General features: G+C 35.4%; 1 long non-coding RNA gene across 1 annotated transcript in view; it reads right to left on the bottom strand.

Annotated features, from left to right (window-relative positions):
• Positions 1 to 17689, bottom strand: part of LOC113605921 (uncharacterized) — a 60416-nt gene extending 42727 nt beyond the window's left edge. The window contains exon 1 of the long non-coding RNA XR_003427403.1: positions 17646 to 17689. This is a non-coding gene — a long non-coding RNA (uncharacterized LOC113605921). The remainder of the gene's footprint in view (positions 1 to 17645) is intronic.
• Between the last annotated feature and the right edge of the window lie 254 nt (positions 17690 to 17943).

Raw genomic sequence — 17943 nt, forward strand, 5'->3', positions numbered from 1 at the left:
CAGCAGGGTCCTGCCAGAGACCATATGCGAGGCAGATAAATCTTAACCCCAGAGAATCTAGGCCCTGCCGCCCATTGGTTTTCCCTGTAGAGCCCACTGATGATCCACACAGCCCAGGTTAGTAGAGAGCAGTTCCTTCTCCATCCCTACCCTCACCAATGATGCACATGTGTTCTTCCACACTCCTCTGGAACTACTAACTCACACCATCTCTTGCTAAGTGCTAATGGAGAAACCTAGAAAGCATTCAAAGAAATGTGTGTTTTTTAAGCAGGTCTATTCTATTCACCCAAGACAGATGAACAGAATTCTAAGGAACTAACAATTGGAGCCAAACTCTGAGATCACCTAAATCCAATCCCACCCCAAAAGAATCCCCTCAACTGCCCTTCTGACTATGACGATGACCTTGCTTCAGTCTCTCCACTGCAGGCATTGAGAGCATGATTGTGATGTTGGTTCAGGTTTGGACCACTGTAAATCTTACGGAAATTTTTCTTATTTTGACTTGACATCTGTTTCCCTTTGTTTTTTACCTGGAGATTCTGACTAGTCCTAGAGAGAGAGAGAAAGAGACAGAGACAGAGAGAGAGAAGAGCATTTTTCTAAGAGATCTTTAGTAAACTATTTATAATAGTTTTTAGCTCTAGACAGTTGTTTTTTTCTTTTTTTTTTTTTTGCGTTACGCGGGCCTCTCACTGTTGTGGCCTCTCCCGTTGCGGAGCACAGGCTCCGGACGCGCAGGCTCAGCGGCCATGGCTCACGGGTTCAGCCGCTCCATGGCATGTGGGATCTTCCCAGACCGGGGCACGAACCCGTGTCCCCTGCATCGGCAGGCGGACTCTCAACCACCGCGCCACCAGGGAAGCCCTCTAGACAGTTTTTAGCATTGACATTAAGTATATCAACACCCATTTTTTAAGACTTTTTGATATACTTTTCTAGAAAAGTATCAGTCTCCTCGTGTGTTGTCTCCCAATTAATCATGACTGTTAAATATTGCTGATAGATATTCTGCAACTATGTTTACAAGTCCTTTCAATAGATTATAAGGTCATTTATTGGAATTAAGATGATTTTTGTATAAAGGTGACCAGTGTCATTTATTGTTTCATCATATATTTCAGACTTTAATTCTACTTTTCCAGTTGGAAAACTAATTTTCAAGAGCAATCTTGAATATGTTGAGTAGAGAAGTATCTACCATCTTGAGTAACACACCACCTAGGAAAACAGTGGGCTGCCTCACCCTTGTCCATCTCGCTCCCTGCCCTCTGTAGCAGTCTTTTATAATTCTCTACTATTCTAGCCTTTTGCCTGCTTTCATATTCTTTCAGACTTCTGCCACTCTTTAACGTGCATGTGGCACTCCATCTTCAGGGTCCCTTAGAACCTGAATCATCACAGCATTTTCTGTGAAGTGTCATTGATTTCTTCGGTTGTCTCCCGTTTATTTTTCTTCTAAGGATAATTAGCAATTTTACTATCAGATTTTCACATCGTTCCTTTCTAGAGGACCTCATCTCCCTTTAAGAGTATCTGGTTTTGTGATGTGCCTATCTCTTTTTTTTCTCCCAACTCTTGGAGCCAGGCTTCCATAAATTCTAGAGGTATGCTTGTCTGGGACCCGTAAATTTTTTTTTCTACTTTTTTATGCATTTTTTTCCATCCAAGCAATAAAGTCTTGGTAGGGCTCACTGCTATGACTATCTCTCTCAGAATTAGAATTCAGATGTGAGAGGATTTCATGAAGACATGTATTAACACGTGTAATTGAATTGAGAAGTGAAGTCAGACTTTTTCTGACAGTAAATCTGATTCGGCTGATTGATTTGATTTCAGGACTGGCTTTGCCAAATAAGCAACTTAAATATTTCCCTTAAATTAGTTATTTCTGTAGCTCTGAGATTTTAACAATAGTATATTTAAAGTGCATGAAAAGAAAGTGTTTTATCAAAACTGTTTATTGGTAGATGTGCATCAGAATTAATAATAGTAGTGATTGAATACATCTCAGTAAAGGCTTTTTGGTGTACTGGCTATAAATTGAGAAAGAAAATGACTCTAATGACAGGGTGACAAATCCTTTTGAAAGTCAGGATCAAAACTGAAGAGAACATAATTAAATTGTCAGCTCGTAGATTAATATAAACATTTTTGATGATAGATCACTATATGAATTTTTGGCACAGAACTCAGAAAGAACTCAAAGAATTGAGTGACATTACTATACTAAAACTTCCATTTTTATCTTCTTATTTATAATGTTTCCTCAGTGTTTACATATATATAAAATATAAAAATATAAATATAATTGATGTTGAACTTTGCCTCAATTACATTAAAACTAATATTCATCCAGGAAAAAATAAGCTATTCTTATTAAGAGATTAATTTTCAGTAATATTTTGCTTTTTGCATTTAATAAGTATTAAAATTTATAGTATGATTTTTTTGATCAATTGGGTAGTAATAATAATTTTCATGAAATTCAATCTAGAAGAATTTTTTAACACTTAGAGCCTTATGGCCAGAAAAATAAAAAATAATTAAATTTTAATTTATACAGACAAATTTGCTTGTTGCAGAGAAATATGATAGGTGACAAATACAAGACTTTCAGAAGTATAAAAGTATATTATATTAGAGTAAAAGTTTATTGGAGAAATATAATGGAAATATGAGATCAAAGAAGAAAATATACATTTTTAAACTGTTAAGAGTTTGTTTATGTATTCTTAAATAAATGTGCCTTGAATCACAGAATTTAAGAATTGGAAGAGAAATTAAAGGTTAACTATTGAACTGATCTTCACACATTTGCCTGTGTTACCCCACATAATACTGAATAATTTCATACTCCCTCAAACATGAAACTGACTTCTAATTTTTTCTATCTGAAATTTAAATGGTTACCAAAGATGTAATTTCTGTCACAGTATAAATATTTACACTAAAAAAAATTTTTAAAAACAGTTACTTAACTTTTTTAAACATAGCCAGAGGGAATCTGAATGTAAACACTATGGTGATTTGATCCTACCGTCATCCCTTATCTGTCATCTCATTGGTGTGCTTCTGTAGTGTCACTTCTCTTCTCTGCTCCTATAATCCTCCTGAATATTTCCTATTGTGTTTATGCTGTCAAGGAAATGGTTTTCCACAAAGTCAATATTTTTCCAACTTATTTTTTAAATTCATTTTCTTCTGAATCATAAACACCTTGCATAAACCATACACCACTTCTTTACAGGTGTTCACTTCCATTCTTTCAAATTCTGGTGATAACTATGAACGTGCATTTATTCTGTGTCATATATATTATTTACTTACAACGTACCTAGCACCCAGATGCTCAATGAATGTTAGCTTCTATGGTTATAATATTGTCTTCTTTGATAAATACTTCAAGTACACTTCGTTATCAGTCTCATACACACTGTTTTATATATATATATATATATATATATATATATATATATATATGTAACATTTTAAGTATTTTTCCAGTATTTTTAGGAGTACTAGTCAGTTTGTTAGCTTTAAATTTTTATTTAGAGATTTTTCTTTTTCACCTCAGATTGCTATTTAAAAGTATATGTCTAAAATTGAGATATTATTTCAATGACCATGGGTATTATATACTCCAAAATCTTTATTTTATGCTTGAAATGTTATCACAGAGTGATTTTTACCTGATCTGAATTTTGAAGTAGTTAATGACCAAGCTAGCCCCTGAACCGAGATAGAACTTAAGACAGACTCATTTAGCTCTCTACTCTAGACAATGAATGAAGAAATTATCACTGCTACATCACTCTCTAGTCGTCCCTCCCATGCTTCAACCGGCCAGCTTTTGTCATCATATACCATTGCTTTTCCACTATCAAAGTTTATAACATTTATATTCTTTTATACGACTATAATTAAATCTCATGGTTTTATAACTAAAATTAAGTTTCAATTCTAAAAATTGAAAACCATTAATATTATCATTATGTGAATATTATTCACTACAGAACCCAGTATAGTGACTGGGTAAATTATAAAAAGACAAGTAATTTTATTCAGAAAGCCACTGCCTCTGGAAGGAAAATATTAAAGGCTTGTGGTCAAATGAGTTATTTATTTTAAACTCTTAGTTACTCAATTTGCTTTCTATATCTAGGGCGAATTTTTTGTTAGCCCTTTGCTTGATTTCCTTTGAAAGCGTAATGTTTCTCCCCACCCACTCTCTCATTTATTTTCTTGTTTACCAAATAAATGTCTCCCTCCTTGGCCAAACAACTAAGTCATCCAGCTTCTTAATCAATTAAATATGTTGAATGAATTTTTTTTTCTTGAAAACAATATTCTTAGAATCCTACTGCTATCTTTTCTTCCTTCACTCATGTGATGAGGCCACATGGTATTGCCCTGTGTGGTATCACTGCAGCCTCACTTCACACAGAGACCAGATTAATAATGTTTCATTAATGAAAATTCTTTATTTCTTTTCCCCATTGGGTATAAAACCTGTTTCTCCCTATGTATTTATACATGGAAATTAAAGATATGATAAACTTTAATCCTGACAGAACCTCATCTGTCTTGTTTTTTACTTTTAGACCCCCTGTACCCACTTTTCCCACCCCTCACTCCCTGCCTCTGGCAACTGCCCATCTGTTCTCCATATCTATAAACTTGGGTTTTATTTGTTTGTTTGTTTTTAGATTCAGCATGCTTGCAAGAGAGATCATATGGTATTTGTCTTTTTCTGTCTGACTCATTTCACTTAACATAATGAATGCCCTTGAGGTCCATTCATATATTGCAAGTGGAAAATTTCATTTTTTTCCATTTTTATATAGACAATATAATATACTGTATATGTATGCAATATATATATAATATATATACGATACATATATAATTTCTTATCCATTCATCCATTGATGGACTCTAGATTGTTTCTATATCTTGGCTATTGTAAATAATGCTGCAATGAACGTTGGGGTGCATGTATCTTTTCAAGTTAGTGTTTGTGTTTTCTTCAGATAAATACTTAGCAGTGGAATTGCTGGATCATATAGTGGTTCTATTTTTGAGGAAACTTCACACTGTTTTCCATAGTGATGGTACCAAATAACATTCCCACCAACGGTGCACAAGAATTCCCTTTTCTCCACATCCTTGCCAGCACTGGTTATTTCTTGTCTTTTTGATAATAGCCATGCTAACAGGTGTGAGGTGATATCATTGTGGTTTTGATTTGCATTTCCCCAATGATTAATAATTTTGAGCATCTTTTCATGTACCTGCTGGCTATCTGTGTATCTTCTATGGAAAAATATCTATTCAGATCTTCTGCCCATTTTTAATTTAATTTTTTGTTTGCTAATGAGTTGTATGAGTTTTTAATATATTTTGGATATTAGCCACTTATCAGATACATGATTTGCAAATATTTTTTTCTCATTCAGTAGGTCATCTTTTCATTTTGTTGATGGTTTCCTTTGCTGTGCAGAAGCTTTTTAGTATGATGTAGTCTCACTTGTTTCTTTTTACTCTGTTGCTTATTCTTTTGATGTCAGATTCAAAAACTCACCACCAAGACCTATGTCAAGGAGCTTACTACCTATGCTTTCTTCTAGGAGTCTTAAATTTTCAGGTTTAAGTCTTTAATCCATTTTGAGTTAATTTTTGTGTATGGTGTAAGATAATGGTCAAGTTTCATTCTTTTGCTTGTGGCTGTCCAGTTTTCCCAGCACTATTTATTAAAGAGACTGTCCTTTCCCCATAATATATTCTTGGCTTCTTTGTTGTAAATTAATTGGCCATATACGAATGGGTTTATTTCTGGGCTCTCTATTCTGTTCCATTGGCCTATGTGTCTGTTTTTATGCAACACCATAGTAAAGCTAATTACTATAGCTTTAAAATATAGTTCGAAATAATTAAGGAGTGTGATGCCTCCAGCTTTGTTCTTTTTCTAAAGATTGCTTTGGCTATTCAAGTTCTTACATGGTTCCATACAAATCTGAGGATTATTTTTTCTATCTCTGTGAAAAATGCCACTGGAATTTTATTTATTTTTTATTTATTTATTTTTTTGCGGTACGTGGGCCTCTCACTGTTGTGGCCTCTCCCATTGTGGAGCACAGGCTCCGGACGCGCAGGCTCAGCAGCCATGGCTCACGGGCCCAGCCGCTCCGCGGCATGTGGGATCTTCCCAGACCAGGGCACGAACCCGTGTCCCCTGCATCGGCAGGCGGACTCTCAACCACTGCGCCACCAGGGAAGCCCTGGAATTTTGATACAGATTGCATTGACTCTGTAGATTGTTTGGGTAGTATGAACATTTTAACAGTAGTATTGATTCTTCCAGTCCATGAACATGAAATATCTTTCCATTTATTTGTGTCTTTTTCAATTTCTTTCATTAATGTCTTATAGTTTTAATGTACAGGTCATTCACCTCCTTAGCTAAATTTATTCCTAGGTATTTTATTCTTTTTGATGAAATTATTTTCTTCATTTCTCTTTCTGATAGTTTGTTATTAGTGTATCGAAATGCAACAAATTTTTAAGTATACATTTTGTATCCTACGACCTTACTGAATTCACTTATTATTTACAAAAGCTTTTAGATTGAGTCATCAGTGACCATTTTACTTCTCCTTTTCCAATTTAGATTCCCTTTATTTCTTATTCTTGTCTGATTGTAGTGGCTAAGACTTCCAATACTCTGTTGAATGAAAGTGACAAGAGTGGGTATCCTTGTCTTGTTTCTGATCTTATAGGAAAAGTTTTCAGCTTTTTGCCATTAAGTGTGATATTATCTGAGGGCTTGTCATATATGGACTTTATTATGTTGAGATATGTTCCCTCTAAACCTGCTTTGTTGAGAGTTTTTATTATAAATGGATATTGGATTTTGTTAAGTGCTTTTCCTGCAACTATTGAGATGATCATAAGATTTTTATCTTTCATTCCGTTAACGTGATGTATCATACTGACTGATCTGCAGATGGTGAACCATTCTTGCATCCCTGGAATAAATCCCATTTTTTCATGATGTATGATCCTTTTACTGTATTGTTGAATTCAGTAAAATTTGCTTATAACTTGTTGAGGATTTTTTCATCTATATTCATCAGTGATATTGGCCTGTAATTTTGTTTTCTGGTGGTGTCCTTGACTGGTTTTGGTATCAGGATAATGCTGACCTCATAAAATGAGTTCAGAAGCATTTTTTCCTCTTTTATTTTTTGGAAATGTTTAAAAAGGATTGGTATTAATTTTTCTGTAATGATTGGTAAAATTCAGCAGTGAAGCTGCCTGGTCCTGGACTTTTGTTTGTTCAGAGGTTTTTGATTATTGGTTCAATCTCCTTAATAGTAATTAGTCTCTTAAGACTTTTTTATTTCATCAAGATTCAGTCTTGTTGGTTCTATGTTTTCAGGGATTTATCCATTTCTTCTAGGTTGTCTAATTTGTTGGCATATAATTGTTCATAGAAGTATCTTATCACTCTTTGTATTTCTGTGGTATCAGCTGTAATATCTCCTCTTCCATTTCTGATTTGACTTGAGTCCTTTCTCTATTTTTCTTGGTGAGTCTAGCTAAAGGCTTGCCAACTTTGTTTACCTTTTCTGATAAACTAGTTCTTAGTTTTCTTGATCTTCTCTATAGTCTTTTTAGTCTCTATGTCATTTACTTCTGCTCTAACCTTTGTTATTTCCTTCCTTCTTCTAAGTTTGGGCTTCGTTTGTTCTTCTATTTCTAGTTCCTTGTAAATTGTTAAGTTTAGGTTGTTTATTTGAGGCATTTCTTGAGGTAGGTATTTATTACTATCAACTTCTCTCTTGGAACTTAAAATGTAGCTTTTCCTGCATTCCACAAATTTTGGTATGTTATACAGATTTCTCCTGCTATTCAAAACTAGAGCATTCCTATGAAAGCTTTCATATGCTAAAACAGCATAAAGCAAAGAAACAATTTTTTTTTTTGTAAGAGCAAAAATCCTCTTCAGATTTCTTTCTGTTAGCGAAACAAAAACTAATGTAGGTCTTTCATAAAAGTGAAGTGGAATGAAGTAAACTTTTGAAAACTGGAGGAAACCTGTATTTCCATTTTCATTTGTCTCAAGGTATTTTTAAATTTCTCTTTTGGTTTCTTCTTTGACCCATTGGTTGTTCAACAGTATGCTGCTTAATCTCCACATATTTATGAATTTTCCAATTTGCTTTGTGTAATTAAGTACATGATAAATACAATACAGTAATAGCAGGGGATTTAATACCCCAGTTACATCAATGGACATATTATTCTGACAGAAAATCAATAAGGAAATATTGGTCTTAAATGACACGTTAGACCAGATGAACTTAACAGATATATGCAGAACATTCCATCCAAAAGCAGCAGAGTACACATGCTTCTCAAGTGCATGTGGAACATTTTCCAGGAGAGATCATAGGTTAGGTTACAAAACAAGTCAATAAATTTAAGATGATTAAAATCATATCAAGTATCTTTTCCAACCACAGTGGTATGAACTTAGAAATTAATTACACAAAGAAGCCTGTTGCTATATTTTCTAAAGTTGATGCACATTTTTCATTCTGACATTTCTTTTTATAGTATTCCAAGTTCAATCCCATTTTTTTTTTATTTCCATGCTGTATGCTTGCTTCATTTCTGTTTATGTTTTGTTGGCATATGTTCTTAACTCTATTTTTAAAGTTGACAGTAAGTAATATTCTTTCATGTTCTAATATGTTTTCCTTTTGCCCTCACACTCAACTGACAGACTAGCTGGGGTAAGATTTCTAGGTTCAAAATAACTTTGTTCAGAATTTCAAAACTTTACTTCTTGGCCTCTAATATATATTGCTGGTGAGAAGTCTGACAACAATCAGATTCACATCCCTCTGTTTGTAAACTGTTTCATATTCCCTGGAAGCTTTGAATGTCTTCTTTATATTCTAAATTGTAAGCCTTCATTAAGTTAGGCCTAGAATGTATACAGCTTCATTCATTCCATTTGGTCATTAATCAACTCTTTTAAAAGTTCTTCATCTCTGACAACTCTTCCTGCGGTCTTTCTGTATTATTCCCTCCCACCCATTGTCTCTGTTCTCTTCTTAATGTAAATCCTATTAGATAAATATCAGACCATCTAGATTGCCCTCTATACCTCTCCCTTTTTCTCTTTGCCTTTATTCTTCTACCTTATTAACAATTTACCAACTTTATCCTTTAACCCTTCTATTTGATTTCTATTTTACTGATCATACCTTTAATTTAGAATAAACACTTGTCCTCTGGTTGATTATTTTACATACCAGCCAATTTTAATTCTATGAAGGGGCTATTTTATGGAATACTCCAAATGTACAAATTAAAACTTTTTTATCTTTTTTTCACTTGAAAAAGATTAAGCATTAGTATTTTCTCTGTATTGACCCATGTCTTTTTCTTTCATGCTTTTTATTTTACTCAAATATATGTGCATTCTTGATTTCCCACTTGTATTTATAAATCATTTATTATGCTTACAGGCATTAAACATTGGCTCCCCTAACTTTTTCATAGTTCTGCCATTCCAAGAGGCTTCTCTGTGAACTTAAAGACTAGCTTCTTATAAATTCTTAGACATGAAAACCCTGAATAATTACACAATGGGCATTAATCTTGATAGTCCTAACATTCAAAGGGTAATAATGCTGGAACTAGATTAGATGCCCTTACACAATGGCCTGTCAGTGGAAATGTAAACAAGCCAATCTCTGGATGTAGAGTTAGAAATAAAGATAGCCACATATAGGATGGAACCAATAAGATAATTTAAGTTACTGTCTTAGTGACAGTAGTAAAGTAACAACATTAGATTGGAAATCTCAATGCCTGTGCTCTAGGCCTACTTCTGCCACTAACAACTAGCTATAAACCTGTAAGAGAGCCATATACTTCTTGGATTGTAACATGATAATGCTTGAGGCCCTACCTATCCTAAAATTCTATAATAGTAGGAATTTAAGTGTTCATAAATGGTCTTTCTGCTCCTAGGATGTATAACCAAATCAAACGTTAACACCATAGAAATGACATATCAACATATATAACATATCTATATACACATTTATTAAACAGGCACTGTATTTAGTGCTAACACCAATTTTTCTCCTCTCCAGGATACTCTGATTGGTCTTCACATAAACATTTTTTTATCCCACACAACCTACTGATGTTTTTTAATCACATAGAACTCAGAGGAATACTTGAATTACAGTGTATAATATATTCAATCAACAATATGAAACAAAAATAGGGTTTTCAACTGAAACATCCATTTTCATATAAAGCTTTTGTTTTTTCTTCCTAACTAAATCTCACATTATCCAACTCAGCAAACTCACCCTGAACATCTTATTGGTTCAGGTATAGTTGTGATCTTAGAGATCTCTGCCAGTATTCATTGTTTTGCTACTTTTAGTCATGTTGTCACATAGGTCATCTTTCTTACTTTAGATCCAATCACTTCTCTTTTTCATAAAATTGCAAAATGTCCTTCACATTTTCATCAATCAAGAAAACAGATTTAATCTTTATAACTGACAAATATTACATACACAAATGAGAAAAGTTATCATTCTTCCTATTGTCCATACAATCTAGTTTTATATCCTATAAATAACCAAGATTATCGAGTATATATTTCCTGATTATTTAATAAGAACATTTTTTAATTTAATAACTCTGATATATGGTTTACAAACCTTCTTTAAATACATTACCTCATTTGAGTCTTTGAATTTGTCTGGGACATAAAAAGGAAAATATAATTCTCACTTTACAGATTGAGGAGGTGAGGCAAGAAGGTGCAGAAGGATGAACTACAATTATATCCCAGGATTCCAGGAGCCAATTCTGATAATATTTTCTGCATACTCCCACTACCAAATTTTGCATTCCATTTTTCATCTTTTTCTAATGTCCACTCAACTTCAGTACCTATTTTCTACAAATCTTTTTATTCCAAACTTCTTTCATTCATTAAGTAAACATTAATCAGCTCCTACCATGTGTCAAACTGTGCTAGATACTAAAGCAGAGCTTGGACTAGTGAAGAAAAAGCATTAATCAAATAATGACAAAAGAAAAATGAATATTGCAACTGTGACAAATGCTGTAAAGTAGAAGCACCCTGTGTCATCAGACCCTGTACTTAGGAGATTTGATATAGTCAGAAGGGTCAGGAACGTCCATCCTGAAACAGTTTAACATTTGAGCCTTGGTTGAACAATGAGGCAGAATTTACTAGATAAGAAGAGAAAGAGAAAACAACACATGCAAAAACTGTTAGCAGTAGGAAGCAAGCATGGTAAGTGAGGAGTAAAGAAAGAAGCCAATGTGATGGATTCAAGAGATGGAGGAGAACACAGTTTGAGATGAGACATAAGAAGAAATGGAGACCAGGGTCTGCAGGGTTTTAAAGCCAAGGTTTATGAGTTTTGTCTTTATCCAAAAAGCAATGGGATTGTATTATTTAATTTAATGAAATATACAAAGTAGGCAAATCCGTAGAGACAGAAGGTAGATTAGTAGTTGTCAGGGGCTGAGGGAAGAGGAGAATGGAGTGTGACTGCCAATAGATACAAGTTTCCTTTTTGAGAAGAAAAAGATATTTTAAAATTAGTGACGATAATTGCACAACTCTGTGAATATACTAAAACCTACCAAATTACATACTTTAAAAAGGGTGAATTTTATGGTATGTAAATTATATCTTGATACTGTTATTATTAAAATAATAACAGTGGAAAAGTATTAAAGATTTTAAAAGGGAATTCTCTGATAAGATTAGAGTTTTAAAAGGATCACTCTGGCTTCAGTGTGAAAAAATAGATCTGCAAGTAGAGAAAGGAGGCTATTATAATAATACAAGTGAGAGAAATTTAGAAAGGAAAACCAATAGAGCTTAATTATAGATTTAGTATTGGAGACAAATAAAAAGAGATGTCAAAGTATAGTCCCTAGTTTTCTAGCTTGAACAAGGAAATGGATGTTGGTACCGTTCACTGACATTGTGGTACTGGAGGGTGATCAGATTTTGAGGGGGAGAGGATTGGATGTTGAGTTCAGTCTTTTATTATATTGAGTTTGAGGTTCCCTGGAGAGATGTCAAATACAAAAATTAAGATATATCAGTCTGAAACTCAGAGTAGAGTTTTTAGTAAAGGGAAAAAGTATGAGTCTTCTGCATACAAATTAAAATAATAGACATGGATACAGAGAAACAACTTGGGAAGAGAATACATAGGGTAAGAAGAGAAGAGGGCTACGACCAACCTTAGAGGAACTCCAAATTGTTGGTCATAGAGTACAAGTTTGTAGTGGAAAAATAAAAATAAACACAAGGCAGAGAAACAGGGATAAAACCAAGAGAGTGTTCTGTCAAAGAGGACAAGGAGAGCATTCAGTCACCTCTATGATAGCCCTCACACTATTTGATTCTTTCCTAGCTTCTCTGCTAGATTATGAGTTTTTTTAAGGCAGACATATTTTCTTCTTGCATTTTACTTAGTATTGGGCCCATAGCAAGCAGTCAATGAACATGTGTGGTTTGCAATTAAATGTTTGAATTTGCTGTTTAGTGAAAAAAGTGTTACACTGATAGCTCATAATTTTATGCCAGAAAAATTTTAGTGGAACAGACAGAAGTTCCCGTTTTTCCTGACTAAACAAAGATATCTCTAACTCCACAGAATAACACAAGTAAATGGCATAAACAGAGCTCAATGAAAATGACTAGCAGTAGCAATAGTCTAGCAGCAATGGTGGTAAAAGCAGAAACACTTGCACAATAAAATCAAGGCTTAAATAAAATGAAAAAGGAGTCTGAAGGGCTACAGAGTCAAGATATTTCCAGAGCTAGATTTTTTAGGGAAAAAGACAGCCAACTCAGTGAGCAGAAACAAAATGCAAGGAGGCTGAGGAAGACATAAATTTGTGAACCATGGCTGCAATTTGGCTCCTACCCACCCAGGATTCTGAAAGATGTGACCAGTCTGTACTGAGAGAATTGTTAATAAACAAGCTTACCTGTATAAAAGGTACATAAAAATCAGCAGTATATTCATAATTACACATATATACACATACCAAGGTTAACTACTTACTTCATAAGCTATTTACATTGTTCTTTTAATTTGATTCCTTTGTTTCCTAATATCCAGGAGCTTGTGGAAAGCCTACTGACCATAACCTTGATGCCCAAGCAGGGATTTCCCCAGAATGGATGAATTCATCTTCTTCACAGCTGCCATGAGGAACTTTGGGCATGCCAGCTAATATTACTTGGAGAATAATACTGAATGTTAGGGAGATCTTCAGGGGATTGTTGTGGCAGAGATTCTGCTGTACATTTGCATAACACAATGAATATTTTGGGGGGACAGATGCTACTCTACAAAAGTTTGTCCTGATTTATATTTCTACTGATGTATGTGGGAATTCTACACACCTATTTATAGCTGGACTGAAAATTTTACGCTACCCAAACTTTGTTGGGCAGCCCTTATCAGTTGGGGCTTGGCAAGTTAAAAACAAAAATCTATGATCTCCCTTTAGAAAATCCATCATGTCCTTTTCCCTCATTCTAACCTTGTCTCAAAGTTTCACAAATCACACATCACAACAAGGAGTTTGAAATCTCCCATAAGCCTAATCTTGTCATCTTCTCTTGCTCTTATTTCACATATTTCTTTGCTTTATCTCTTGTCCCAGAAGTCTGTAGTATACCTACTTCTAGTAGCTTTATTTTTAAACCTTTTAGAGAAGCAGTAACTTATTCTCTTAATCTAATTCTTCTTATATGAAAATTAGTCAATAACGCTCCCATTTATACCCCATCATTACCCTTTCCATTTGCAAGCACATTGCATAATAACATGTTCTAGACTTTTCTGCTATCCTGCAACAGTAAGACTGCTTTTTTAATATAAAATCTTTGTATCTCATAATTTTCTTCTGTCACCCATGCTGTGGATGTTTTGTTTCTAATGCTACTCGCCTACAGGCACAGACACTCAATAATTTTCATTTCCTTTTCTTGTCTGACTTTGTCCAAATTTATCTGGATGATCATTTCTTCTCCTATTTTTCCCAAAACAGAAATATAAAAGTAAATACAGGTACTGCATTTTCAGTTTACTTTCCATTTATGTGGAAAGCCTAGAAGCTTAACCCACAAAAGCAAGCATTCTTAAATTTTTTTTCAGATCAGTTCTCTTGGCTATCAGCACCATCACTGTAACTTGAAAACTAGTTTCGTGGCAGAACTGTGCTGATCAGTCTTTCCTTCACTTGCCAGAGGCCTGAGTGCTAGTCAGATGTGGGAACCATTAATTTTGGCCACAATGGGTCAGACAGAGCAGCTACTGGGCTGCTCTCCTCTACTGCCTCCGGTGGAAGAGTCAGCAGGAGAGGGGCTATGAATTAGTACTTCCGCAGCAGTAAAGGGCTCCACAAAAACAGGTCAATCAGCAAGCAGTCTGGGGAAGTTATGTATGTTATTTACTCCATAGAAATCCAAATAAGGAAATCTAAGACTCTGAGAAGTACTGCAATAAAGAATGTTATTCCCCTTGGTTTAACTTTGAATTTCCTACTCTTCTTAATTTGAGATCATTTTTTGTGTTGTGCACATGTGTAAAAACTATTAACGTTTAGTGAATCAAGCTTCAAGAGACAATCCTCTGGAAATTTTTAGATTAAGAACCAAGGCCAATTCTTATGCATCTAAGATTAATAGCCTTTAGACCAGGGGACAAATCTTTCCAGGACAAGATTTTCTCATGTTGCTTTTCTCCTCAGACTTCTACAAGAAGTTTCATTTATTACATAAACCTACATTTTTCAAGGTGCTCCCCCTATAAACTGCCTCCACTCTACCCAAAATGTGATATTCTAAAGTCAGCAGATCAGTGTCCAAATCCCAGCTCTGCTATTTACCAGCCATTGGGCAATTAATTTAATCCCTTTTAGCCTCAGTTTGCTCCTCTGTAGAAGTGAGAACAGGTTTTCCCTAATATTAGCACAGCCTAAGGCAAAAGGACAAATGAGGGCCAACATAGCATATGTCTAAATACCTGAAAGTTATCAGATAGACTATGCCCCCTACCTGCCTGTTTTCCACTCAGCCTCCCCCTCCCCCCTACTCCTCAAGTCTGCTCCTCTAGAATGTGCTCACCACCCAGAGGCCAGAGAGGCATTTGCTCTCCCTGAGCCTGCCCCTGCCTCCCTGAAAGCCTGGGTGGGAGTATAGATCTTTTGGGGCCAGAAAGGTAGAAACTTCCCAGGCCTCCTGGCTGATGATTGGAGTGCCAGAGGGATATCCTTCTGACTCAGGATTTACAGAAGACTCTAAGCATCTACCAAAACTAGACCATCCAAGGAGAGGGAGTGAAATAGGGAGGAAGAGAATGCAGCTATGTGGGGATCTTAGTCTGCCTAGACAGCCACTTTGGTGTCTGGACAGCTGGATGTAACCAAGAGCACCAATTCTTTCTCTAGTTTCCCAGGGCAGAAAATGTGACAACACATGCACACACACACACACACACACACACACACACACACACACACACACACTCAGCCTAGCATCCTCTGGCCTGGGACAGCCATTTTGGCTAATGCATTTATTTCCCATAATTCTTGTGTAGTCAAATTAATTTCAAACGTAAAAGGGAAAAAAATAAAAGAAAATCTTAGCTTGAAATGGAAAAACTTTCTTTGTGTATCAATATCTGTGATTTGCAGTGTTTGCTAAGGCTCAGAGCATTGACTGGGCACACCTCTTACTCATGTCTAAGGGCAGGAATGATTGTGATAATTGTAACTATCTCATAGAATTAAGTGGGAATTAAATATGATAATGCATATGAACTATGATTTATACCATTATCAAAATCAGGAGTAACTCTTCTCTAAGCTTGGCTTCTAATTCTCATTGGGAAAAAAGGTAATGAAGCTGTATCTTTAGAAAATGAACAAACCTGGAGGCCAGTCAGTGTTATTTCATTGTTCAACCATTGCAAGACATTTAGGGATTATAGCACTGTATTGGACTCTGCGCTTTAAAGATGATCAATTTTCTCATAATATTGAAGAATAACAAGATACTCCAACTCTGTGAGAGTAAGCACTAGGCTTGCCTTCAGTTGACTGTCTGCTTTATTGGAGTGGGGGAAACAAACTCCTTATAATCTCTCTTAGAAATGATAAGCAGAGATGACATTCAAGCAAACATGATGATCTCATATGGAATATTTTTAAGTAGCAGTTCCCTCCCTGATCTTTCACATTAATTAAACAAGTAGGTTGGTTCAATTTTTCGACAAAGAGTTTGCATGAAACTTTATAAATATTATATATCCCAGTTGTGACAATGATATAAAATTTATCTTTCTAAAAAACAAGCACACAGATGGGACTGACTTGAGGTACAACTTGCTAATCTCATACCAGAGAAGAAAAACCTATATTGTATAAGAATATAGTTATAAGAATAACTATATTGTGAGTACTGCAGGGCTTCAGGCCTCTGAAACGGAATTTGACCAAGGATATTCTGAGCAAATGGATAATACTTTATATGATATATATGCTATATGTTCACCTTACCTATAAGATTCCTACACAAAGTCTTCAATCACGCCAGCTACCTACTGAAGACCCCATGTTCACTGCCACCACTAAACCCTCTAAAATTTATCCATGCTTCATGATGTCCTCCCACCCAAACGTCTTTTAGGAAAACTTTGCCCTGATAGTCTCCTCTGGACTTCTTTCTCACGCCTTTGGTCTCTAATTTTTTTTAACGTCACATGTGTATATTTTACCTTGCTATTGACATTTTAAATTACTTAAGAATAGAGAACAGGGGGGGCTTCCCTGGTGGCAGAGTGGTTGGGAATCCACCTGCCAACGCAGGGGACATGGGTTCGAACCCTGGTCTGGAAAGATCCCACATGCTGCAGAGCAACTAAGCCCGTGCACCACAACTACTGAGCCTGCGCTCTAGAGCCCGCAAGCCACAACTACTGAGCCCATGTGCCACAACTAATGAGACCCACACACCTAGAGTCTGCGCACCGTAACAAGAGAAGAAGCCACTGCAATGACAAGCCCGTGCACCACAATGAAGAGTAGCCCCCGCTCACCACAACTAAAGAAAGCCTGCACACAGCAACGAAGACCCAACACAGACATAAATAAATAAATAAATAAAGATTCAACTCAAGGGCTACTTTAAAAAAAAAAAAGAATAGAGAACAGAAATCAAATGACTTTGTACCCTCCCAGAGTGCCTAGCATAGTGCTAATGGCTTCACTCTAACACAAAAGAACTAGTTAGTACATGGCAGACCTCAAAGGTCTGCATAATTAATTGGTGCCTAACCCGTTTTTTTTATTTCCAGAAGTAAGGTTAGACAACATAGCAGGCTATTTGAGCTCTGCTTTGTCCAACATGCTGTCAGACACCTGACAAATACAGAGATATGAACTAGGTAACATGAACCCTCAAATAATTAAGGGGTTTAGTGTGTATGTGTTCCTATAATGAATAATTAACAGAAGCAATTTGAGAGACTCACCACACTAATGCAGTGGGAGATGCAGTTGGATTTGATTTCCCTTTATGTTTCCTTTAAAGCATTCACACACCAGCCACCATCTTTTATACCACGGTTATAGGTATGTCATGTCTGGAGCCTCTGAGGTAGAAATTATGACAGTTGTTCTAGAAGCAGTGATAGAAAGATAATTAAAAAATAATTAACAAGAATAATTAGCATGGGGCCAAAGGAGGAGAGCTTTTATTTTATCAGCTAGATTGATGTGATTAAATGTATACAGAACACAGCTAGAAAAGTAACTTTACGTGGCAATATG

Source organism: Aethalodelphis obliquidens, unplaced genomic scaffold, assembly GCF_003676395.1.
Source record: "Aethalodelphis obliquidens isolate GAN/ISIS:26980383/991018 unplaced genomic scaffold, ASM367639v1 scaffold3, whole genome shotgun sequence".
In the NCBI taxonomy this organism is placed as follows: domain Eukaryota; kingdom Metazoa; phylum Chordata; class Mammalia; order Artiodactyla; family Delphinidae; genus Aethalodelphis; species Aethalodelphis obliquidens.